This window comes from Triturus cristatus, chromosome 12 (assembly GCF_964204655.1).
Source record: "Triturus cristatus chromosome 12, aTriCri1.1, whole genome shotgun sequence".
Taxonomy (NCBI): domain Eukaryota; kingdom Metazoa; phylum Chordata; class Amphibia; order Caudata; family Salamandridae; genus Triturus; species Triturus cristatus.
Genome location: NC_140595.1, coordinates 599,338,928 through 599,364,413, shown reverse-complemented (window position 1 = coordinate 599,364,413; position 25,486 = coordinate 599,338,928).

The following is a 25,486-nucleotide window of genomic DNA, read 5'->3' as shown; positions in this document are numbered from 1 at the left end:
CCCAACCAGTCACTAGAGCCCTTCCATGTATCAGGACCACTAATTATTTTTACTTTCTTGTGCTGATGGGCCAAAGTTTGGTTTATCTATATGTTCTACTTGGGGAGTAATCTGTATTCCCAGATATGCTATAGAATCATTTGTCCATCAAAAGGGGAAATTACCGTGTCACTCTTTTTTTTGTTTTGAATATTTCTTTATTGATTTTCTTAAGAACATTCGTACCTCCATCTACACTGGGAGCATACAAAATCAAATCGCTGCTGTGCTTATATACAAAGTTGTGATAACAGTAAGGACAGCGTGAACATGATAATTCCACAAAATGCAGAGCTGCGACACACCTTGCAGTAACTGAGCGACTAACGTGGAAATGCATGCACAGCGATACATATCAAGAAATATTCCAAACAACAACCAAGGAAAGAGGGGGGGGGGGACCATAATGATCGACGTGTATCCATAATGTTACGAGCGGGGGGTTATGAACCAATGTTTTGCATGAACAGGGTGCCCATGTAGCGGACCAGCACTGCCGCATAGGTGGATCGTGTTTTTGTCCGAGGTGGAGGGATGGTGCTGCTTGGTAAAGGGAAAATGTATAATATTACATGGTAATAAGATGGTTCCCAGTGAGGTCTAGCTTCTGCCCCTTGCCACTTCCATGATGACACACACGTTGCTAATCTGATGTTCGAGTAAGAGAGTCTGCCAGCCTAACCTGATTGCCGTGAGGTATGTTTTCCAATCTGGAGGGGTTGGGTGTGATCGGGCGTCCCGGCATGTGGCATGGCCTGGTCACTCTTAAACCTGGTCTTGTGTCATGGAGATGTTTCTTGCAGTTTGCAGGTTCTTGTTCGCTGATAAGTTCTGTGTGCCATACACTTACAGGAATTGAGGTAAAGTCTCAGTCATCAATGAGCACATAGAATATGATGATTTGTTTGCACTTCTATCAATACTAGATGGCAGCAAAAAAGACAATGAAGAAACAATAGTCAACTATCTCTAGAATGATACCTACCACCTGGACCAGAGAGGAAGAAACCACAGCCACTTACCCCATTAGTGTATAGGACTAGAATGTTCAGGGAGGTTTATGGGCGTTTTTCCCTATAGGCAGTAGCAACATCATAGTATCCTGTTGAGGCATATACCCGGGCCCTTCATACTGTCTTTGTTGACTTGCAAGTGTACCATTGTGAGGATTTAGCCTCGTTCTTTGTTGAAAAGGTCGATGCCATCTACAGGTCATTCTCACATCTTTCCATCACTGAGAATATCAGAGCCCCATTGACCTCCAAGCGGCTACAGGTTATTCCCAGCCCTACCCAAGAGGAGTTCAAAGCTTTGACAATTAAAGTTAAATCTGGGTCACCCGATGACCCTATGAGGCCTACTCAGTTTCGGGAATGTGCTGAGTGTTGTTTTCCGGCTATGCATAGCCTTATTAATCTCTCTCTTAGCACTGGCAGTGTTCCCACTGCTTGGAAGCAGGCGACCGTCATACCTATTCTTAAAAAATCCTCCCTTGACCCTGCAAAATTAGAACATTACCGTCCCATCTCCCTCCTCCCCTGGATGGCTAAATAAGCTGAGGCTCACGTGAATTGCATTCTCTCCTCTCACTTGCAGGAAGCCAACATATTGGATAAATCTCAGAATGGTTTTCGCACGGGCCACAGTACTGAGACTGCTCTTCTGGTGGTGGTGGAGCATATTAGGAAATTGCTGGACCGGGGTCAGACGGCGGCACTGATCCTATTGGATCTCAGTGCCGCCTTTGACACGGTCTCCCACCACATTCTTTTGCAGCGTCTTGGGGAAGCAGGAGTTGGAGAGATGGCCCTTGAATGGTTTCGCTCCTTTCTTATGGATCGAACCTTCAAGGTATCTTTACCGCCCTATGTCTCTGCCCCTCGTCCCATTCCTCAGGGTGTTCCGCAGGGTTCGGCTCTCAGCCCTACCTTATTCAATATATATGTTCAGCCATTGGCGGAGGTAGCCCGTAGTTTTGGTCTCACCATGGTGTCATACGCCGATGACACACAGCTGGCGGTGGCACTTAATGGTGACTCCACTATGGATGCCTCGACCTTTCAGTCAGCTCTTAAGGCAGTGGCAGGCTGGTTGGCGGAAAATAGACTCCAACTCAACGCCTCCAAGACCGAGGTCATCATCTTTGGTGAGGATACTGGGCTATGGGGAGACAATTGGTGGCCATTGGAGTTGGGTCCTGTTCCCATTCCTGTAGCTGAAGTCAGAAATCTGGGTGTATGGATTGACGATAAACTTTCTTTCACCCCCCATACCAAACGTGTAGCTGGCACCTGTTTCGGTGCCTTGCAGTGCCTTCGGCCCATTTTTAAATTTTTCGACGCAGACACCAGACAGATCATTGTACAAGCTCTGGTTCTTACCAGACTGGATTATGCCAGCTCTCTGCTTCTGGGTGTTAATCAGACAGAACTAGCCCGCCTTCAGCGGGTACAAAATGCTGCGGCCAGAATGCTGGTCGGCCTTCCTAGGTTTGCTTCTGTTCGTCATACCATCCAAGACCTCCACTGGTTACCAGTAGGCCAGAGAATTAGGTTTAAAGCACTCTGTGTAACTTTTAAAATTCTCAAGTTAGCTTCCCCTCCCATTCTCACCCAGACTATTCTCCATTATGTTCCTTCTAGATCCCTCCGATCTGCAGGGTCCAATTTAGCTATCGTTCCGCGTTTTAAGAAAGCGTGTATAGGTGGTCGTTCCTTTTCGGTGTTGGCAGCCACCCTTTGGAACTCACTGCCTGCCTCTCTTCGTGCTATTCCGGACCTGCTTCTCTTTAGGAAGTCTTTGAAAACCTTCCTATTCTCTAAAGCCTAGTCTTTTCCGCTCTAGTTATTTCTGTGGTGTTGTGTTTTCCATCTCCAAAGCGCCAGGACGCCTCTTTGCTGCGGCAGCTGTGCGCTATACAAAATCAAATAACATAACATAACATAACATACTGCCTCTGCTGCTGCCCACCTACATAGTTTTCACTTCCACTCCTCACAGGACAGAGGATCATAGGATTTCCCTCTCTGACCGATAAGCTACTTCACCAATACCAGGGGTGGAATCAATAATATGAGTTTCATATTTCCATTTGTTAGGGTGCAAATTTCTATCCAATAAGAAGAAGTCTAGAGTACATGGGACCTGAACAGAAGTGACCTTATGAAGGGTGGTTCGAACGAATATGCGATGATACATCGCATGCGATACATCGCATGCCATTACAAAGCAGTTGTTACAACGACCGCGTTGTTACATCGCATATCTTTACAACAGTAAGTAATCATTACGATGACTTACTGTAGGGGGTGCTGGATGTTGGAATAGTATAATATACTATTCCAACTCCAGTGTGAGCAACATTAGGGAAGGTGCTGGATTTTAAATCCAACACCTTTTGCCCCCCACAGCAAGTCATTGTAACAACTTGCGTTGTAAAGGTATGCGATGTAACCACGCAGTCGTTGTAACGACCACGTTGTAAAGGCATGCGATGTAAAGGATGTCTCCCGGTTCGAACATGCTCGCAGAATGTGCATAATACACTGCACTTAAATCAGGGCATCATCTCCATAAATAGATAATTTGTAATTATCCCTCCCTAGCTGCAGCCCTTGAATGTGACTAGACCTGACTCAGTAAATGAGTTAAATAGCACCCTCTCAGATCTGGGTGAGGGTCGTACAAAATCTGTCTGCTGCAGGCCCTTTGCCATTCTTCATCCAGGCAGCTGTGTCATCAGCATTGGCGGATGCTTGTGTGTCAAGTCATTTCTCATTTTTGCTTTGACATACTGATTAGAAGTGACCTTCCTTGCCACAGTTGTGACACGTGTTCTGCACCGCTGGGCACACCCATGAGTGTGGGGAGCGAAACCCACATCTGAACTATTCAACACACGCACAAGGTGTTCTACGTTTCCCTCTTTGACTCATTCCTTCAAGACGGACACAACTCTGTCTCCTATTCTGTCCTAAATGCAGTTCCTAAATGCGTCCTTGTATTATACTTGTTTGACTTTATATAATCACTTAGGGGCATAAGATCAAGGAGGCGATATAAAATTATCGCTGCATTTGCGTCCGTTTTCAGACGAAAAGCAGCGATAATTTTATCGCCTATCAGCAAGGTCACCCTATCGCATGAATCCTTGCATTATCGCCCTTTCCCCCAACGCCCATCTTTGCATCTCTAATGAGATGCAAAGTGGGCGTTCCTGCCCTGACATAACTGGAGAAATGTCGCTAAGCGACATTTCTCCAATTATCAATGGGCCCGCTAACCTGCAGAGCGACAAGCAACGTAGCGATAACCTCTGTTATCACTACTTTCCTTACGCCTGCTTGATAGCCTATGTAAGGTGGATATCATGGCTAAGTCTGCCCTGCCCTATCAACAAGCTATCGCCAAACTTTGTGAGCAGCGATAATCTCACATTTGGCAGTTAGCGCTTGGAATTTTATCGCTTTTGAGATAAGCATTGCTCAGCGATAAAATTCGACGTTACCCGGCGATAATTATCCTAGCGCTAGGTGAGCTTAGTGATAATTATCGCCGGTCCTTCATGATATGCCCCTTAGTGCTGTATTGTTCAACTATAATTATTATACATCCCCTCATGTACCTCCTATAAACGTTATCACATAACATGTAAAGCGCTCTAATACCTCCGGGTCTAGCTAGCACTATATAAAACTAAAAATAATAATAATAACCCGACGCGTTTGCCATCACCTAGGGAGCATGTGTCCCCGACCATGCACATCGGTTCCACAAGTTCCTTCCTGACTTTAATGACATCCCATAATTTCTGCTTGATATTCTACAATGCAGAATGTCCTGGCATGGAAGTAATATCTTTTCGTTTTCTTCACAAGCTAATCATTCAAACGTACTTCATAATGTATATTTTTTTTTGCATCAGAGGCTCATCCTAAATGCCGTCGTAGTTTACAAACGCCGCGTGACTTGGTTGATATGCCTTTGCCGATTACTGCATGCCAGCTGACATTTCTGTAGATTTTCCTCGCAGTGAGGAATTGGGAAGTTTAAAGTGGATTTCGAAATAGTACAGTGATAGCCTAATTGTAGGCAATACAGTGCCAATTAAGATTATACATAAATACCAATTGTTGCTCTTAACTAGGTGTGCGCAAAATTTCTGTAAAAATCACAACGCCACGAATTTGCACAAAATGTAGCATAATTCGCTTACCGGTACTCCAAATGAAGATTGGATGCACGGGCATACCTCTCAGTAAAAAGTCATGCAAAATATCGACAGGAGACTGGGGAAACGAAAAGTGTCTCCAGCAAAACGTTATATGAGCAACTTAGTTTCACACAGGAAAATATTATGAAAAATTAGGGACCTGTAAAATTATGAAAAATGTATATAATTCGAAATTATTTAATCCATTTCAAGAATAGCACATCTTTAGCTATGTAGTGGAAATGTACTTCCTCTGTCCCCTCCGTGAATTTCATGAGCGTGTGCAATAAAGAACTTTGAGTAAACGAATCCAAGGCTTTGCTAGGTTCCTGTAAGGAAAACTGAATCTCAACACGCCAGGAAGAAAAATAATTCCCATGGGGAATTTGGGATCAATGGTGCTTGTAATCAACTGCAAACTGAGGACAGACTTATGGGAGGTGATTGGGGGGGTCACTCAATGTTTGTACCTCATCATTTATGATCAAAACTCTAGGTCTTCCTGGGTGGTGGGATGTTTGAGGGACAATGTGTGGGGGAAGCACTTGTCAGACTGTGGTACATCTTGATTGCATGTGCGGGTATTTGCTGAAGTCAAACTGACCCTTGTGGCTAGAAAGATGCAAATGTTTATATTTGTCAGGCATGGTGGCTGGGTGCAGAGGGTATGTGGTGCAAAACTTGCAGGAGTGAAGTATGGCAGCAGGAGCAGGACACTACATAGCAAATGAGTCCTGGTATGTGAACATGGTAGTGGCTGCTTGGATGAATGTGGGGGTCAGCAAGGAACTGAGCATCACACAATGTGCTGCCATGTGTGGGGTATGAGTTAGGGGATGATGACTGTCGTGGTATTGGCCTAATCTGCCGCAAGCGCAGATATGTCTCAGTGACACCAACAGGGTGTTTGGATGCTTCCTCCTGCAGCATGATGTTCAGTCTGAGCAAGTGCAGTGCAGCTAAAATGCCAGCAGAGGGATAGGAGCAAAAAGGCAGATTGAGGGAGGGACCAGGCCTTCAGCTTGTCACAGGGGTGAAGAGTGGTGTGAAGGACTGTATATCACAAACGCTAGCGGGCATCAATCACTTATTAAAACAAGGTCTCTGCTCTCAGATCTCCTTGGACCTCTTCCCTGTTATCTTTCCTCCCCTTGTACAACCATTCATGCGACTCAATGTGATTCAGATGTCCTCCTACTACACTCAGTGTATGTATAATCCTGTTGATGTAAAGCGCTCTGATGCCCGTGGGAGAGGGCCTCTATCTAGCGAGAAAGGTATGTGCTAACATGAACAGTCTATTTATTACCGAAACAAAACCTAACATTTCAGAAACAAAACTTAGCAAAGACCATTTCTCAGAAATAGACGAGATCAGTTTTGAACGGCCTAAAATGGTGCCTGCAAAGAAAATGGGGTAGCGAATGCTAACTAAAACATGACATTGCATGAGCATTAACGAACCTAATCTAACAAACACTCCTTTTAGCATGAGCTAAAGACGTTTTCTAAGAAGTAAAAAGAAATGAAAATCATATAAACAATAGTACTATAGCGATATCAACATGTCAGAAATCAATGAAACATCAAAAGCAGAAATGGGATGGAATTATGGGCATTCTTTACAATCATCGGTAGAAAGGGGTACAGCAAGGAGGGAGGAATCCTCAAATATTCCTTCATCAATGTGTATTAAATCATCAATGTCATTGTGAAACATCAAGACGGCATCTGTAACATGAGTTGATATTTTCTGTTTGGGCGTAAAAACAGAACCGCAATAGGAACAACAAAAAGGAAGATACTGAATAAGGATGCAGCAAAAAAACAGCACCACTATGAGATAAATCTTAAAAATCCAACCCCAACTACCAAACAGGGACCAACTTAAATTCCCACTTTCCATGCCATTGATATTCTCAATGATGTCCAGAATGTGTTGTGTTATGTTTTTCTCCGAATTTTCTATCCCCATAACACACTGATCGACAATTGAAGCACAAACACCATCAGACTTGGCCAATATAAAATCTACTGCATATCTAGTCTGCTTCGAATACACCCGCATACTTTCCAATTGGATAGTAATATCTCTCAGAGCCACCACTGTGGTATTGGACAGAATTGGCAATATACATCTGAAATATTCTCTAGATTTTTCTTCCCTGGCCATAGCCGTACCACCCAAGTTAAATATGGAAGACAGGATATACCCAAATGTGATACCACTGGTATAACTATTCACCTCTAAATCTGTGACTCCTTCGCAAAACTCTTTCGTCAATGCTCTTTTCAGCCATCTCTTTTTCGGTTCAACATTTTTACATGGGACACCTAAGGGCAACACCATTCCCAGAGCCACATCGTCAGTACCATTATAAACATTGGAATAAGTCCCATTGGACAAAAAATAAAACCCAGGATGTGCATATATCGGCCCATCATAATTCATAATTTATATAAAAAGAAGTTTCCGTAGAATTCACTATGGGGCAACAAGCAGCATAATAACCAGCTTTTCGGGGTACTGTTATTTTTTTGTAATGCCAACCCACAAGTGTTATATTCTGATCTTCCATTTCAAAATTATCACAGTATGTGCTGTTATCACACCCAAGGTGATCCTCACCCTGTGGTCTTCTGTGATATAAATATGGCCCGGGATAACCAAGTCCAAACATACCCTTCACTTCTGTGAAATCTGGCTGCCGGGTGTACGTGTAATTAACTAGTGACAAGGGCTATGCTGTCCAGAGGCTGGCAACCGAACCAATAGGATAACAAGCAGTCCCATTCCCAAAAACTCTCTTATGCTCTGCCACAAACACATTATTCATTGTAGCCCTCTTGTCTCTCCCCAGGAAAATGGGTCCACCCAGGTCAAGTGTGGGTGCATCATATACTCCCCCCAAAAACCACAACACCCCCACGCTGTTATTACCATCATTACTAGAGCAACAACACATACAATTTTACTTCGAGTGGACAAAATGACACTACGTTGACTTGGAATTATTGGCTGCTCCTCCTCATCGACCAATCTACCAAAAGGATGCATAATGAAATAAAACAAAGAAACACAAAGTGATAAAAAATGTAAATGTTCCCAGTGTCCGTCAGAGCTTCACTGGTACAGGCTCCCATCGTCCATCAATCAGTTGGCCCGCTTCAGCACCGGCGGTGGAGCTTGCTTTGTCCTAAGCTCGTCCTGCTCTATCCCACATCAACAGAAACAGTGTACTCTCAAGGTATAGCTTCTTCCCTAACTAATGTTCGGACAAAAAAGCGGAGCAAATGCAGAATATTAGAACCTCTCCTCGGTACTGCTATGCAGTACTGCCTACCTTGTTCAGTCCATCCCTAATCTTTTTTCTCTTTTGGCTTGTGGTCCTCGTCCGAGGACGTAGATTATACTTGACAGCCCCAGGCATCATATGATCTGAGAACAGAGGCTCTTGGATAGCTCGTATTAAAGGTGGAACAGCCTCGTTCAGAACATCATCATTTCCCTCATCTGTTCTGGTCCATATCAGTTGGGTGTCACGAAAAGGCACAAACCTTGGCACTTGCTCACATTGGACATCCCCTACTTATTCCATGACCCACTGGTCGTAAAGTAGCGGCAGAGGTACCTTCTTGCAATGGGTGGCATGCACCCAATTCTTTTGACCTGCAACCTTCAAAGCCGTTTGAGTGACCAGTAGAACCTGCTCAGGACCTTTCCATCTGGGCTCCAGACTTTTCTTCCTCTGACAGCTTTTGATTAACACAAAATCCCCAGGCTGTATGTTGTGACCAGGTCCCTCAGTTTTTGGAGGCAGGGAGTTGTGAACCTTTTGGTAAATAGAAAGCAGACTTTCTGTTAAGTGGCCAAGATAATCAAGCAACACAGTATAATCAATTTCTGAAAAACGTTTCAGGTGGGTAATATCCCAGACATTTGCTGGGTGCCCAAAAACCACCTCAAACGGGGACAAACAAGTCCTAGAGTGTGCTGTGGTTCTGGTTGACAAAAGAGCTAATGGAAAAGCATCCGGCCATTGCAACCCAGTCGTCTCTTGAATTTCTGCCAATTTCAATTTGAGCATACCATTGTACTTCTCAACAAGACCCGCTGACTGTGGGTGATTGGCACCATGAAATTTCTGTTTAATGTGCAAACCTTCACAAATTAATTTAATCACTTTCCCATTAAAATGTCACTCCAGATAATTCATGGCATTCCAAATCAAGGAAAATACTCTTTACGGAGTACTTTCACAGTTGTAATGGCCGTGTTGTCTTTAGTGGGGGAAGCCCCCACCCATTTACTGAACTTACATATCACCACTTAAACATACTTGAGATTATTGCATCCCTCCAGTTCAATAAAATCCATTTGGAGACCCTCAAACGGAAAAGTAGGTGGTGCAAAATTACCAGGTGGTGTAGGGGTACCCTTCCATGGATTATGCTTCATGCAATGTTTCACCAAATGTGCAGCTGTTTCATAAATGTTATCATTGTGCCAGACTGGAGATAACAATTTACAAATGCCTTTTGCACTAATATGGTGTAAGGACGCGCTTACAAGCATGGGAGCTTCTTGCTGATATGGAAAATTTAGATATAGCAATAGCCATTGGGAAATATATGCAAGGTATATATAAGCTCCCCGCCCCATTAGAGGCGTAAGAGTAGCTAGTGCCTTCCAATTGTAAATGAAATTATCTGTTATAAAACTGTTTTAAAATTGTTAAGAATGATTTTTTAAGGATTTTATGACTCTTAATGTTTAAGAACATAATTTAGCAATGTGGACATTTTTAAATGGTATTGTAAATGCTGTGGTTTAAAGACCAATTGGTCTAAATAAACATTATTTTTGAACTGACACTAATATGAGCTGAACCATGCGCCATAGTAACCACAGTAAGTACCTATGCATCAGGTAACATCCAATTCTGGTCCCCGGATTTATCAATCCAGCATCCATCCTCAATTAACTGTGCTATACTTTCCTGCCACTTTGCTAATCCCGCTATTGTGGCTTCACTCTGTATCTCCTTTACACTCTCAACTGTATCCTCAAACATAGCAATCTCGGGAACCCATCTAGCTGGACCTGCAACAAACATTCTTTTCATTTTACTCCGAGCTGTGTCCTTAGCTACCTGATCTGCAAATGCATTCCCTCTACCCACATCATCAGTGATCTTTTTGTTGGCACTACACTTGATTATTGCCAATTTCTTAGGAAGCATTAGTGCAGATAACAATCGCATTATAAGGTGTCCATGCTGTATTCTGGTAACATGAGAAGTAAGGAAACCTCTCTCTGCCCACAATCAACCAAAATTATGAGCTACCCCAAATGCATATGTATGGACATTAACAACCAACCCTTCACTCAATTCGCAAGCTCGGATGAGAGCAACAAGTTCAGCGGCTTGAGCTGACTGATAAGGGACTCAAGATGTCTCTACCACCTTATGCAATGTAGTGATAGCATAAGCTGCAGTGGTGGTGCCATCTGGTAATTTGAAACCAGAGCCATCAATATATAGTTCTCCTTGAGGGTCAGATAAGGGAACATCAGTCAAGACTACCAGTCCCTTTGTCTCTTCTTCTGTTGGGAAAATACAGTCATGTTTATCAACTGCATCATCCTCAGACGGGAGGGGTAGTAACGTTGCTGGGTTCAGAGTAGCACATCTTTTGATCGTGATATGTTTAGCAAACAATGTCAATTTTTTTATTTTTTTTATTTGTTTCGAGACAAAAAAACAAACAAAATTGCAGAAAGAAAAACAGATCACATAATCAAGAAGCATCATTGAGAAAAATGTCATACATGGGGTACGGTAGCATACAAAAAGAGGGGGAAATACCCCTATTCGCTCCTATACAGAGTAGCTCAACCTCCTGCTGACTGTTTGCAAAGAAATATACAGAAAGGCATATTCTGAATAACAAGTATTATCTTCAAAATACCTGTGATATTCCAAGGGGGCATTCACAGTAAAAGGCGGTAGCAGCGCATACATCATCAGTCCTGCTCCACCTCGGTGTGTTGTCGTGCCAGTTGGTATTGTGCAAAGAGACCCCGGAAACCTTTCGGGCGGTTGCAAGGTGGAAGCAATTAGTTAAAAACATCCGATTGGGTATTACAGTAAATCATATCTGTTTCCCACTCTGCTATAGTTGGTACAGGACCCTGCATCCATCTCATTGCGAGTCTGCACTTAGCTAGGAGAAGACCCATGGCTATCAGCTTGCACACGTTCTTTCGAAGGGGCTTTGTGTAACCTAATAGAGCTAATAAGGGGTCTGGAGTGAGAGCCCAACAATATCGTTCAATACCGTAAAAATATTTGTCCAGAGGGGCGTGGCCAAGTAAGATGGCTGACTGGTAGTGCACCGAGTCAGCTCCGGCCCCACGGACTCCTGTAAGCGGCTAGACGGGGGCTCTGGACTGGCGCACTGCGAGGAAAACACTCGCGAGACACCTGTGGAGGCGAATGGACCGGCGGTGAGGATGTGGCGGCCCCGGTGCGGCTAGAAAGCGAGCACTGACCCGGGAGCGGCGACCGAGCAAAATGGCGGCGGAGGGCCGCGATCGTTCGCCGAACGGCGGTCCTCCCGGACTAAGGAGAGTGACTGGAGGCTTGTCGTGGTGACCGCGCAGCGGGGGTGACCGCCGCGGCTGGAGTGAGGCTGAACCTGCCGGCGCCGGAGAGTGGGACAACGCACGGGGCCACCTTACCGTGGGACTCGCACGAGGAGGCGGAGATTGCGGCCATCACGGAGCCCATGAGGAGGGACGGCGGGCCGACGGGAGATGAGTGGTCCGCCCTAACGGAGACCGAGGCAGGCTGGAGGGAGCGGGGGCGCCGGGGGCGATCACCGCGCGCCCTGGCGCGAGACGATGCCTGACTCCAAGATGGCGACCAAGTAAGACACCTGCCGGCTTCGGGGGAGCCTCCGCAGCACTGGTTCTCTGGCGCGCTAGATGTGAAGGGCGCTCTGAGATGTAGGTGCGGGTCGGCGCTGGTGAGGACTTTCTGAGGCACGGCCCATGGGAACAGCTGAGTGCCTGGAGGCGGCGGGCGGAGACAAGTCGGTCCCTGCTCTAGCTTCCGGGGCCTCGGTGGCCGAGCAGTGGTGGTCGGACGCAAAGGGGCCATAGAATTGGTGGAGGCGACGTCGTGAGGCACGGAGGGGACGGTCTGATGGGGAGGTCGTCCTGTGCGCCCCCGACAAAAAAGGCGCCGAAGCCACAGGAAAACCGCGTGGCAAAGTACTTCCAGGTGCTCTCCAGCACTGCAGACGAGGGAGGTCCAGGCGGAGGGGACAGCATGGCCTTGACGAAGGATGACCTGGTGGCCACGCTCCGGGACTTCAAGAGGGATTTATGTGGTGAACTTAAACGGGACCTCCACGCCAGCCTGGACCAACTGCGTGGGGACCTGACGGAGAAGCTCGGTGATCTGCGCCGCGATGTGGACGCCGTGGGATCGCGAATCCTGGAGGTGGAGGAGAAGGTGCAATCCCTGGATAGTGCCACTCAGGCTTCCCGGTCGGAGTGCTCGGAGCTTCGCACTCAGCTGGCGCAATCTGCCCTGAAGCTGGAGGACTTGGAGGATCGTTCCCGGAGGGAGAATATACGGGTGAGAGACTTGGAAGAAGGCGCAGAGGGTCCGGACCTGGAGGCGTTTATTATTGGCCTCTTTGGGGAGGTGGTGAACAGGCCAGACCTGAAAATAAAAGTGGACCGGGTGCACAGGGTCGGACCACCGGCTCACGGCGAACGCCGGAGACCTAGGGATGTCCTGGCAAGGCTGCACGCCTTCCCAGTCAAGGAGGCCATCCTGGAAGCGGCGAGGAAGAAGAAGGAGGTCTCGTTCCAGGGCTACAGTTGCTCTCTATATCAGGACCTGTCGCAGGCCACCCTCGTACGGAGGCAGCAGCTCCGCCCGGTGACCAGCAAACTCAGAGAGGACAATGTGCGCTATCGTTGGACCTATCCCTTCGGGTTCAGCTTCGAATGGCAAAATAAACGACACCACATCACAGATTTGGGAGATGGGCTGCGTATCCTGGGCCTCCCTACGGAACCGGAGGAAGGAGGCGGCCCGGGGCCGTCCGGGGCAGTGGCAGTCGGCTCTCAGGGGGAACAGTGGCGCAGGGCGCAACGCCAGCGAGGAGGGCCCCACCGTGAGTAGAGGTCGCGAGCTGGAGGTACGGGATTCACCGGGATGCAGTTCGGGAACGACCGCGGGGGGTCCTCCGGCCGGGAGGGACCCGAGAACCCGAGCGGCGAAGCCAGGTGGCTGGTGACGAGTCTGTGACGGCTCAGAAGAGAGGTGCGGCAGTCTCCACAGGGACACTGAGGTTACATGGACACTGAGGTTTTTGTTTTTTCTCTAAGAGCCCTTTGTCTGGCACACATGTTGTTGATGCTCTGCTGGTTGCGGAGCAAGTTGATGAGGTTAGGAGTTCGATGGGGCGGGGTCTTGGTTACTTTCCCTGGAACTACCCCAGGCACGAGGGGTTCCATGGCTGGGTTCTTGTGGTGGGGGGGAGCGGGCGGGGGGTGGGGATGTGGGGGGGTCGGGGCGGGGGGGAGGGTGAAAGGGGTAGGCTGCAACGAAGACGTGGAGAGGGTTCGGGGAGGGACGGCGAGACATCAGAAGGGGGGCCCGGGGGCGGAGGCGGACAGGCGCTGAGGTCTGGTATCGGCGGATCCCACAACACGGGGTGGAGAGGGGGGTTTACACTCACTTAAGATGGTGACGTGGGCTACATGGAACGTGAAGGGCCTGAACTCGCCCCAGAAGAGACAGCAGGTCTTGAAGTACATTGTGGATCGGCAGGTTAAGGTAGTTGCTCTGCAGGAAACGCACCTTACAAGGGAGGATGGGGGTAGGCTCAAGCATAGGGCATTCCCGCAGATTTTTCACTCAGCGGCCAACACCAAACATAATGGGGTGGCGATACTGTTCCATAGCTCCACACCCTTTCAAGTCGTGGATTCACAGAGAGACAAGGAGGGGAGGTGGCTCATGCTCAAGGGGCGGCTTCAGGGCCAACTTTGCACAATTGCGGTCGTGTATGCTCCGAACACGGGTCAGGCGGTGTTCACAGCGCGCATGTTGGGGTCCCTGGGCGGGTTTGCGGAGGGCCCCATCATTCTGATGGGGGACTTTAACTGCCTGTGGGATGGCATCCTGGACGGCTCCCACGTTACGGGGGCCAGGTCATCAGTGTTTTCCAAGCGAGTCAAGGACCGCTTCGATTCCCTAGGTCTGCAGGATGGGTGGCGGGCTCTCCACGAGACGGCAAAAGACTATACTTTCTATTCCCATGTTCACCGGACTTACACTCGAATAGACTACATCTTCATTAGCCAGGCATTAGTGGGGAAGGCGACGGGGGCGCAGATTCTCCCCATCTCGGTCTCAGACCATGGGATGGTTCTATTGGAGCTCCAGTGGGGGGTGCGGGGTTGTGGCAGATGGTACTTTCCAGGGGCCCTCCTGCGAGACCAAGTGCGGAGGGTAGAGCTGACCGAGGCCATAGGGGAGTACTTCCAGGACAACCCACCTGAAGACACCTCATATCAGAATACGTGGGACGCGTTCAAGGCGGTGATGAGGGGCAAATGCATCCAACTACAGGCGTCGCTGCGGCGACAACAGGCATTGGAACGGGAGGCACTGGAGGAGGAACTCAGGGGGTTGGAGGGCAGACATAAAGATAAACCCACTCGCGACCTTCAACGCCGACTCACGGCGGTGAGGGGTAAATTGCGGGCGATTTACAGCGCCAGGGCGGAATATACCTTGCTGAGGCTGCGCCGCGCGGGGTATGAACAGGGGGACAAGGTGGGTTCTCAGTTGGCTCGAAAGCTTCGCATTCAGCGGGCAAAATCCTATGTGGGAGGCATTCGGGTAGGACCAGACCGAGTCACACACGAGGAGGCAGCGAAGACTAGAGCCTTTAGGGATTTCTATGGTGAGCTGTATGGGGGGGGCCCGCTGGCGCACGACGTACAAACGGCATATCTCGATGGGGTGGAGTGCCCCCAGCTATCAGCGCTGGACCGGGAGCGGCTGGACGAACCTATCTCCGAGGAGGAAGTGCGGAATGCCATAAAGCGTCTCAAGCTCCACAAGGCGCCTGGGCCTGACGGCTATACCGCCCACTTTTATAAGCACTTTGTAGACGAGCTCGCCCCGCATCTGACGGCTCTGTTTCGGGCGGTGGCGAAGGAGGCAAGAGTGTCCAAGTCAATGGCAGAGGCGGTGATTACGGTCCTGCCTAAACCGGGCAAGGACCCGCTGGTGTGTACGTCATACCGCCCCATAGCACTTCTGAACCTAGATGCCAAGCTCTACTCCATGATCTTAGCTAGCCGCCTGGATGACCTGCTGCCTCGATTGATCCACCCGGACCAATCGGGCTTCATTAAAGGGCGCCAGACGCACGATAATATACGGCATACCATCCACCTTATCGAGAAATCATCCAGATTTAAGATTCCAGCTGTGCTGGTCGGGTTGGACGCCGAAAAAGCGTTCGACCGCGTGGACTGGCCCTTCCTCTTCTTGACCTTGCGAAAATTTGGGTTCGGGGACGCTTTCATGGAGATGGTGCGAGCTAACTACCGCCATCCCTCCGCGAGAGTGGTGGTCAACGGGACACCTTCCGAGCCCTTCCAACTGACTAGAGGTACTAGACAGGGGTGCCCGCTGTCCCCTCTGCTTTTCGCCCTCAGCATAGAGCCACTAGCCATTCGGGTGAGGGAGAATGCATCCATTAAAGGATTCGGTTTGGCGGGGAGGACCACAAAATCTCCCTCTTCGCGGATGATATTCTGCTGACTCTGGGGGAGCCACATGTCTCTCTGCCCGCGGTGCAGGGGGAATTGAGGGACTTTGAGAGAGTGGCAGGGTTCAAGGTCAACATGACCAAATCCTACATACTCAATCTCACACTCTCGAGAGCGGAGGTGGCATCGCTCAAATCCCAGACGACGCTCTCATGGGCTCAACACTCGCTACAATATCTAGGGGTGCAGCTTACGCCGACGGTTTCGGGACTGTATGGGGCCAACTACACCACAGTTTTGCCGCACTTGCGGCAGGAGTTGAGGCGGTGGACGCCCTTGTACATATCTTGGTTGGGGCGAATCAACGCGGTGAAGATGATGGTGCTGCCCCGGGTCCTTTACTTGTTTCAGGCCTTGCCGATCCCGCTGGAAAAAGCATTTCTTCCGCAGCTGAAGACGTTGATCACTCAGTTTGTGTGGCAAGGAGGGAGGGCCCGGCTCCCTTTCACGGTGCTTCGGAAACAGAGGGCGGACGGAGGGATGGGGCTGCCGGACTTTGAGCTTTACTATCAAGCGGCCCAATTGCGGGTCGTGTTGGAATGGACGGCACGGGAATCGGAGAAGCATTGGCTTCATATGGACCGCGCGATCGCCGGCAGATCCATCTGGGATCTGCTGTGGAAACCGAGGAGAGATAGACCGCCGAATGCATATCTTAGCACGCCAACGCGCACTACGCTGGAGGTTTGGGATAGGGTCACGCGGAGAGAGGGGTGGACGACATTCCCTTCACCATATACCCCGATACACTTTAATCCGGCCTTCGCCCCAGCCAGAGAGGAGGGTCCCTTTGATGGGTGGCGAGAGGGAGGGTGTCTAAAGCTGGCGGACCTATTCGACAAGGGGGCGTTCCGCTCGTTTCAGAACTGTAAGAGTGAGTTTGGGGTCCCCAACAGTGAGCAGTTCCATTATTTGCAGCTCAAACACTGGGCCACGGCGTCACCGTTAAGGGAGGCGGGCTGCCGGAGCCTCACGGATATGGAGAAACTGGTTTTGTCGCGGGCGGGCTCTATGAAGGGGGCAATCTCGTCTCTCTATGGGATGCTGCTGACCACACTACACACACCCAGGGCCAGACATATGGAATTCTGGGAGCAACTCCTGGGGAGAGGGATAACTGAAGCAGAGTGGAGGGGCTTGTGGCGGGATATTCCCAGACATAACTTGTCGGTAGGCTTACGGGAGGCTCACTACAAGACCATCTTTGATTGGTACCTATACCCCACAAAATTGGCTAGGATCTTCCCGGGGACTTCTGCGCTCTGCTGGCGGGGATGTGGTCTCCTCGGGGATTTCAAGCATATCTGGTGGGACTGCCCCAGTATTCAACCTTTCTGGGCAGAAATTTTAGCACAGATTAAAGAGATTTTGGGCTTTGAACCCCCCGGGGACCTCGCTCATGTCATCCTGGGTCTTCGGGGAGAGGACTGGGAGGGGGTGTCCAGAGGAGACAAAGCTATATGGTGGCTCTGCGTGGGGGCAGCTAAGCTCACAGTGGCTGCGGCATGGAAGAAACAGGCTGCTCCCGCTATGTCACTGTGGCACGCCCGCCTGTGGCGCCTGCTCTCGATGGAGCGTCTGGCGGTGTGCTTTAGGGATGATCCCACAGCCTTTGAGGAGTCTTGGGGCGCGTTGCTGGCCTACTTATCTAGGGGCCTCCCGGCAGCTGTCTTCCCGCCCGCGTGGAGGACGTTGCTTATCTTCCGGACCTGGCACTCCACAGACTGAAACTGTTTCCCCTTTTTTCGGACGCTTTGCAGCAGCCTCTGGGGGGGGTGGCGGGAGGGGGGTAGTGGGGGGGGGGGTGGGATGGGGTACCGGAGGAGTCTGAGGAGGGGTTCCCATGGGCCGCACATGGAGCATCTGAACCACCTATGGGGCATTCTGCAGATACCTATGGCCAGGGGACACCCGGCAGTTACTTGTTATTGTATGATTACACATGTGCAATGATACTGTTGTTATGAAAATCAATAAAAATGATTGCTATAAAAAAAAAAATATTTGTCCAAAAATCCTCCACCTGGAGACACTGCCAAGCTATGTGGGAAAACCCGGCTCCAGGCATGTCACACCGTTCAAGAGCTATCCGAATCACGTAAACCGTACCTGTGCAGGCGTAGTGGAGAGTAATGAACCCTGTTCAAGAACTTAAAATGAGCCTATCTGTGTCAACCATTGAGGGAGATCTTGCATGTTACTTCACAGCAGTAATACCATATATCATCCGTGATTGGAACCCCAATGTCCGTCTGCCAAACCAGCCTTGCCTTCGTGAGAGGGGACGTCTTAGTAATTATTGCTGAGGCATAAAGACGAGAGATTAGCTTAACAGGTAATTGTGAGCTCAAAAGTATGGACAGGGGAGGGATCTCCATTGGCTCCAAGAGCTCGTCGCCCAAAACAGCGCGCATAGCGTGGTGGGTTCTAAAAAAATGGAACTGTGTTAGCGCAGAAGGTATGATTACACCGCCGGCAACCTCCTCCCATGGGCCCAGCCGGCCGTTTTAAAATAAATCTCCCATTGCATGTATATGTAAACTGCGTAACGAGCGAAGAGTCCTTCTCTCCGAGCTAAGAGCAAACCACTGACACCACTCCACTTGCAGTCGGCGCGCATATAATTGAGCGCCAGCACACATCCCAAGGAGCACATTCCACGCATGGACTGTGGAGTTCACAGAGTCATGTTCTCCACATCGTCTCGATGGCGCCTTGGTCAAAAAGCGTGGTAAGGGGTCTGGGGCAGCAGCTACCTTTTCAATCTGGAGGTGAGGAAGGCCCTGTGGACCGTGAACCCAGCTGTGGGCATGTGAGGGCTGCGCAATCCTATAATAAAGTTCCAAATCCGGCGCACCCAGGCCCCCGCGGTATATGGCAACATGAGTGTCCAAGGCCACCCAAGAATTCTTGCCCGCCCACGCCAGCTTGTGCATCAGAGAGCACAGCTCACGAAACAGGTGCTGGGGCACTACTATGGGAATATGACAAAGAGAAATAGAAAGCGAGGGAGCACCACCATCTTCATTAGAGAGACCCTCCCTGCCAAAGAAAGTGGGAGTCGTATCCATCTGTCTATATCGTCGCCTAGCTTGTCAATAGCCCTACCATAGTTCGCCTTAATTACTACGTCTGCATCAGAATGAATTTGGATGCCTAGGTAGCGCACCAGTTCTGAAGTCCACTGTAGTGGGAAGTCAAGAAGGTTCGGCACTGTGGCTGGAGTTAATGGAAAAATTATGGACTTGTCCCAGTTGATCTTTAATCCCGAAAGTCCCCCAAAGCACAATACCTCCCGAATCACAGGAGCAAGATTGACCTCAGGGTCGCAGATATACAGGAGCATATCGTCAGTGTAGGCTGAGACAATTAAATTGTAGTGAGGGAAACAAAGTACCCTGTAACCGTGATATGCTCACAGTGCCCTCAGCAGGGGCTCAGCCACAACTGCGTATAATAGTGGGGATAGGGGAGACCCTTGACGAGTTCCTCAGGATATTTGAAATGAGACGGAAACTGTGTCACCAGTACGCACCCGGGCCATGGGCAAATTATACAGCACCGATATCTATTGTAAGAAGACTTCGCCTACTCCCATACGCAGGGGCGGTGCGTCCATTAGGGTGCTTGGGCGTTGCCCCACCAATGAATTTGAGGCACTCGAGAGTTGAGTATCAACTAACAAGAGTTGACGTCACTTTCAGTCTCTCACTCACGACACTCACATAATTTATTTAAATGATAAATCCCAGCAGTCGCCGGAGGCAGTCAACTCAGAAGGGGGCGGGGCAGCAGGAGTTCAGTCCATCTGTCATGATGAGTCATCATCATGACATCGATACGGTCGGCGGAGCGCACAGCAAGAGTGCACATGTTTAGGGCTTAAAGAATTTTGCGACCAGCCCGAACACACGCACAAGGCTGCTCATTAGAAGAGCGAGGGTTGTTCCATGCCGCTCTTCTAATGAGCAGCCTAGTGCGCATGTTCGGGCTGGTCGCAAAATTCTTTAAGCTCTAAACAGAACATGCGCACTACCTGAGATGCAGGCAGTACTTGCCAGGAGCGAGCGTGACATCAGAGCCTCTTCGTCGAGGCAGACACAGTCACACACCTCGTGTTCAGTCCGGCCGCGGCTGCCATGCACAAACATGCAGGGAATGTTACAGTAATGAGAGCAGAGAGCTCTCAGCGCCTGGATCCGAGCATGCTTCTGCAGGTTCATTGAACTGGACTTCATGAGCCGTGTGGAGGTGCCAGGTAGGTTAAAAGTTCTTATTACTGTGTTTAGAATGAAATATCAGGACAGGAGAGGCGAAAAAGTCAACGGTTTCCAAACATTCGAAGGCGCGAGAGTTATCACCACTACATGAAAAACGCCGTGGCCCGTGAATATAAGGCAAGCACGAAGCACACGTACCTTAAAAATCTACGTAACGAAAAATATATGAACTCCATCCACACATATTTAATTTACTTTCTGCACTGTGGCAGAAGCAAAGGCAGCTGGTGGCGGGTGGGGTACTTCAAAGTGCTGGTGGGAATCATTCACTTAACAAATTGCACACGACAACACCCTCCACCATCAATGCCCTGTGTTTTGGAACTGCTTTCGTCTGCCCCTCCAACCGAAGGCTTGAAGAAGATTTCCTGATATAAATAAAATGATCGAAAATATATTTCTAATTCTTTCTTAAAATGTCTGGTCCAAGCACACTCCGAAGCGCTGTACCCCCATGGGTCACCCCTCGCTTCCCTCGCATGGTTACAGGTGAGGGAGCATGCTTACCCCAAATCTTAGTTCATCCCACCCAATATTCCTTTAAAGCCGGACCTATTGATGTTGCCAGTGCTTGTTATGAATGTAAAACTAGTTTTGCAACTAAAAAAAAAGAAGTTTTACACTGTAAAAGTATATACTCTAAGAATATTTTTCCTACTGCCCCAAAATGTACAAGGGCAGGCCATGTGGTTTCTTTCTCTAAAGGGAAAAATATTTTCTTTGTCGAAAAAGTAATAAAAGAAAAAATATATAATTGAACAGAACCAAAGACATTCTTGTGTACAGTTGTACATTTTGTGACTGTGCGCATGCGGAAAGCCCTGTGTACAGGTGCAAGTAGGAATTCGCAAATGTTTTCAGGAGTGTTCCAGGACATCTGCGACTGTGAATTCAAAGATTCGGAAATCTCTGGGCCACGAGTATTGGAAGATAACTCATAGAAATTGGGCCATTTTTGCATGGAACACAATATTTTTTTTACTATAAAAAAGCCAAGCCTGTTGGCTTTGACAATGTGTGTTTTGCAATATTTGCTTAACAGCTCACAGTCCAAACATCAAAGCATTATGACTGTAACTTTTTTTAAACTTCAAAAGAATTAAAAACAGGATGCTGCGTTGTTCCAATGGCACCGAAAAGGGAATCTTTTTTCATTGTTCGTTTTTCTCCCTAAAACGTTTTTGTGTAAACAAACCTGAAAACGTAGGCGCCAAACTTATGACACCAGAATAAACTGTAAGCTACATGGAAGCCTCGTGCAGAGGCCTCAGCGGAAAACTATAAAATGAATCCCCCGGTGCCGACCGCGGAGAGGGCGTCCCTCTGCAGCCACTGAAAATTAAATAAGACAATAAACTTGGCCAGTGTCCTCACACGGCTCCAAACGTTTGACAATAATGAGCCATGTAGAAATAAAAAATAAAAATAGACGCTGCATCTTTAAAGCCCAAGGCTGCGACATTTTTCGAGTTTAACAATGGAACATTTCCGAGTGTTTCCCTCCAGCAGCCCTGCCAAGCATTGGCAGCAGCAGGACCCACCCCCATGCTCAGGGCTGCGAAGGGGTATTTGAACGCACCATACAAAACTGAAGAAATGCATTCAATGTAAAGTATGAAAACCGTGAAAGCAGTGGGTATTTAAGTGTCGGGGAATGGGTGCTGCAAAAATGAGCACTTTAAAGGAATAAACATCGATTTTCGATCCTTCTGTAATTGTACAAGACAAATAAATAAATAAAGAGACGCTGGGAGACTATTCGGCTAAATGTCTGGCGTAATGGTTGACCGTCTAGAATTTACGCTGCACAACCGCACGTCATCCGCAGGCCAGGCGTGGCCTGCGGAATCCAATAAAGGGAGCCAGCCCGCTCGGGGGCGAGGTCTCCGACTGCATCACGGGTGTGGCGTGCATTCTTTAACTTCAGTGGCGGCTCCCCCATTAGGGCGTTGGGGCGTTGCCCCACTGCTTTCTCGCGGTGCGAGAAGGCAGAAACATAAATGGTAATAAAAACGACCATTTATGTTTCTGCCTTCTCGCATTGCGAGAAAGCAGAAGTGCAGTGCCTCTGTGCTTGGTTGGGGGCGGGAGGGTGGGCGGTCCTGCTCGAGGGCAGGGGGGGAGTGGCTTACCCACTGTTGTGGGTATTGACTGTTTGGCCGTCGGCCCTGAGCCGACTAAGCAGTCAATACCCACAATAGTGGGTAAGCCACTCCCCCCCTGCCCTCGAGCAGGTCCGCCCACTCTGTGTTTCTCTATGCAGAGAAAATGTCCCGGCCGGGGCGCTCGCTTGCTGCGCCTACCAGCGCTTAGATTGGTGCGTGTGCGTAGTGCGTTGCGTAGGGGAGGGATAGGGAAGCAGGAAGCTGCCTGCTTCCTGCAGCAGGAACACGAGGACTCACCAGTGACCGGCCTGGAGCGGAGGCTGTGCGGTACTCACTCAGGTAGGTTTAATCATGTTAGATTTCAATTCGTTAGTTTATTCCCGCGACCCCCCCCCCTCCCCTCCCTCGAGCATGCCGGCCGCCGCTGAAAGAAACTTAAGAGCTACCTGGAGTTATGGGATTGCTGAATGGAACTAATGGGGCCTTTCACTGTCTGCTGTGGCACAAATGTATTTGCTCGTTGAAAACGATTTACGGATTACTTGGTGCAAAGTTTATGCTGCTGAAATTCTCAACATGTCCCTCATGTGTAAGGGCTGTTTACTGTAGGGGCCGTCTAAGGCCTGATTGTGGGTGGGCCGAAGAAGGTGAGGTATTTGCATATGCGATAAATACTTCTCCCGGGAGTTGAGTTAATTGCACAGTTGTGGCAGATACCACCTTGACATGAAGGTGAACACATGGAATCATTAATATTTAGTATAACAAACGTTGCACTTTTTTACTTTTCCAGGTCTTTACCCCCTGATAAATCCCTGTAGGTTGGACCTGCCAACACCCGTATGGGGATAACATCCGGGGTGCAGTAATGAGAGCACATCGGAAAATTCTGATCCGAGCGCAAACTCGCGTTTTCACAGCGCTCTGAATTTACCCTTTGTATTGTAATCGGGCCGGGGTTCATTTTAGGCCTGTTAAAGTCCTCGCTAATGTGCAGTTACCCAGGACGAGGGGCCACTTTAGACATATGTATGGATTCGCCAGGTCCATTAGTTGGAGTGTCAGTGCCTTCTAGTTCTAATTCTCACTCTTTTCTCCCCCACCCCCACACCCCTCGCCTGACCGTTACCAACAGCTACTTTCCTGCTCTGGCAGAAGCTCACGTGTTATGTGGAAACATTCCATTAATTGCATTGTTCATGTAGCAAAAGCATGCCAGGCAATGACGATTTGTATTTTACTGGCATTTGCTGATCTAGAATATAATTCAGGAGCATGTTGAATTTGCGCAATAAGGGAAAAGGATTTCAAATGTATTTGCTTTATGACCTTTATCATGATTTTTCTAATGTATTAATGTTTTACAATGAATGATGTATACGCTGCGTACGTGTTTTTGTTGGTATGTGGATGACCGTAGGCACCTAAATAATCTAGTGTTCATGTGCAGCGCTGCCAAGTTTGAAAGATAGTGATTTCAGACGCTAAACTCCAGACCTTTACTATGGATGGCATGATTCGGTCTCTGAAGAAGAGTTTGGGATGTTAATCCTTGTAGGTCGGCACTGCTGTTTATGAGCTGGAGTATTATTTTCATCTTATCAACGTTATTTGAACATTCCTGGGGTTATACAAAAATAGTTTGTAGGAAGAAGTGTGCAGCTGCAGTCCTCAATAAGGAAGAAAAAAAAGTTTGACTTTGCTGTTTAAATATTATTACTCTTTCGGTACAGCGTATGGCAGACCCTCTCCCTGGCTGAGGTTCTAGTTGAATAGATAAAAATACTTCTTACTGTTCCTAGCGTTACCACTTTTGATCGAAACAAATTCATTTATATTTTGATTTTGCAATGACCACGCTTGGTATGAGATCATCAATATGACATGAAGGTCCATGAAACCCATCCGAATCACACTTTGGTCCTCGTGCAATAATACTCATCCCCCAACTTTTCCGCCCCACCTCTTTCAAATGTCACCAGCCGCCACTGTTTAACTTGCAGCTCCGCGTCAGCCGCGCGCCCCGTATCCCGCACCACAGGCCCTATTTCCCCCCACGCAACACTGGCGACGAGGGTGGGGGACGATCAGCCTCGCGTGCTCCCGCCAGCGGACCCCGGAGGCCCGCAATCCCGGCATCGGGAACGCCGTGCACGCGCACGTGCGCATCGGTGGAGCTGCGGCCTGGAACCACGTGGGTGCCAGCGAACACGGGCTCGTCTATCTCTGCCCGTAGCCTGCGAGGCAGGTGTTTTCTGTTCCCCGCGGAGCAAGCGGGAGAATGGACTCAGCTGTCTGTCCCTCAAGCAGCACACAGTCCAAGTAAGAGCGCACATTTCAATCAAGCATTGGTTGGTCCAAGTGGGGAGACACTGTTTTCACATTGGCTGCGGTCACGAGTGGCGGCTCGCTGGCGCACAGGGCACACAAGGACCCCGCTCACTGCCCTTTACAGCACCCAGGGGAGAGACACCGGACTGCCAAGTCTCTCAAGCGCTCCGGCCTAGCTGGGACGGAAGGAGGAAAAGCGGAAAAGGGACAAAAGGGAGAGACATACCACCCACCACACGTTGTCAGCATAGCTAGTGCGTGCAGGCAAAAATGAGCAACGATGGTCAGGCGGCCGCACAAGACCCCGGAGCAGCACCCGGCCCAGCAGTTGCGCCAGCCCACATCCCTTTCCAGCATGCAGCATCAGGGGTCCTACCCCCTTTCAGCGAGCGAGAAGACCCGGCCACCGCGGCGCCTCGGTGGAGGATATGGATAGAGCGCCTCAACAACTACTTCCTTGTCACAAGAGAGACGGACAATACCATCAAAAGGTCCTTACTGCTACACTACGCGGGGGGTGAAATATTCAAGCTGTTCAAGCACCTACCGAACACGGGCACGGCCGCGGACTATGACGCAGCGGTGGCTGCCCTCGTTGCCCATTTCGACCCACAGCTCAACCCAGATTTGGAGCGTTTCAAATTGC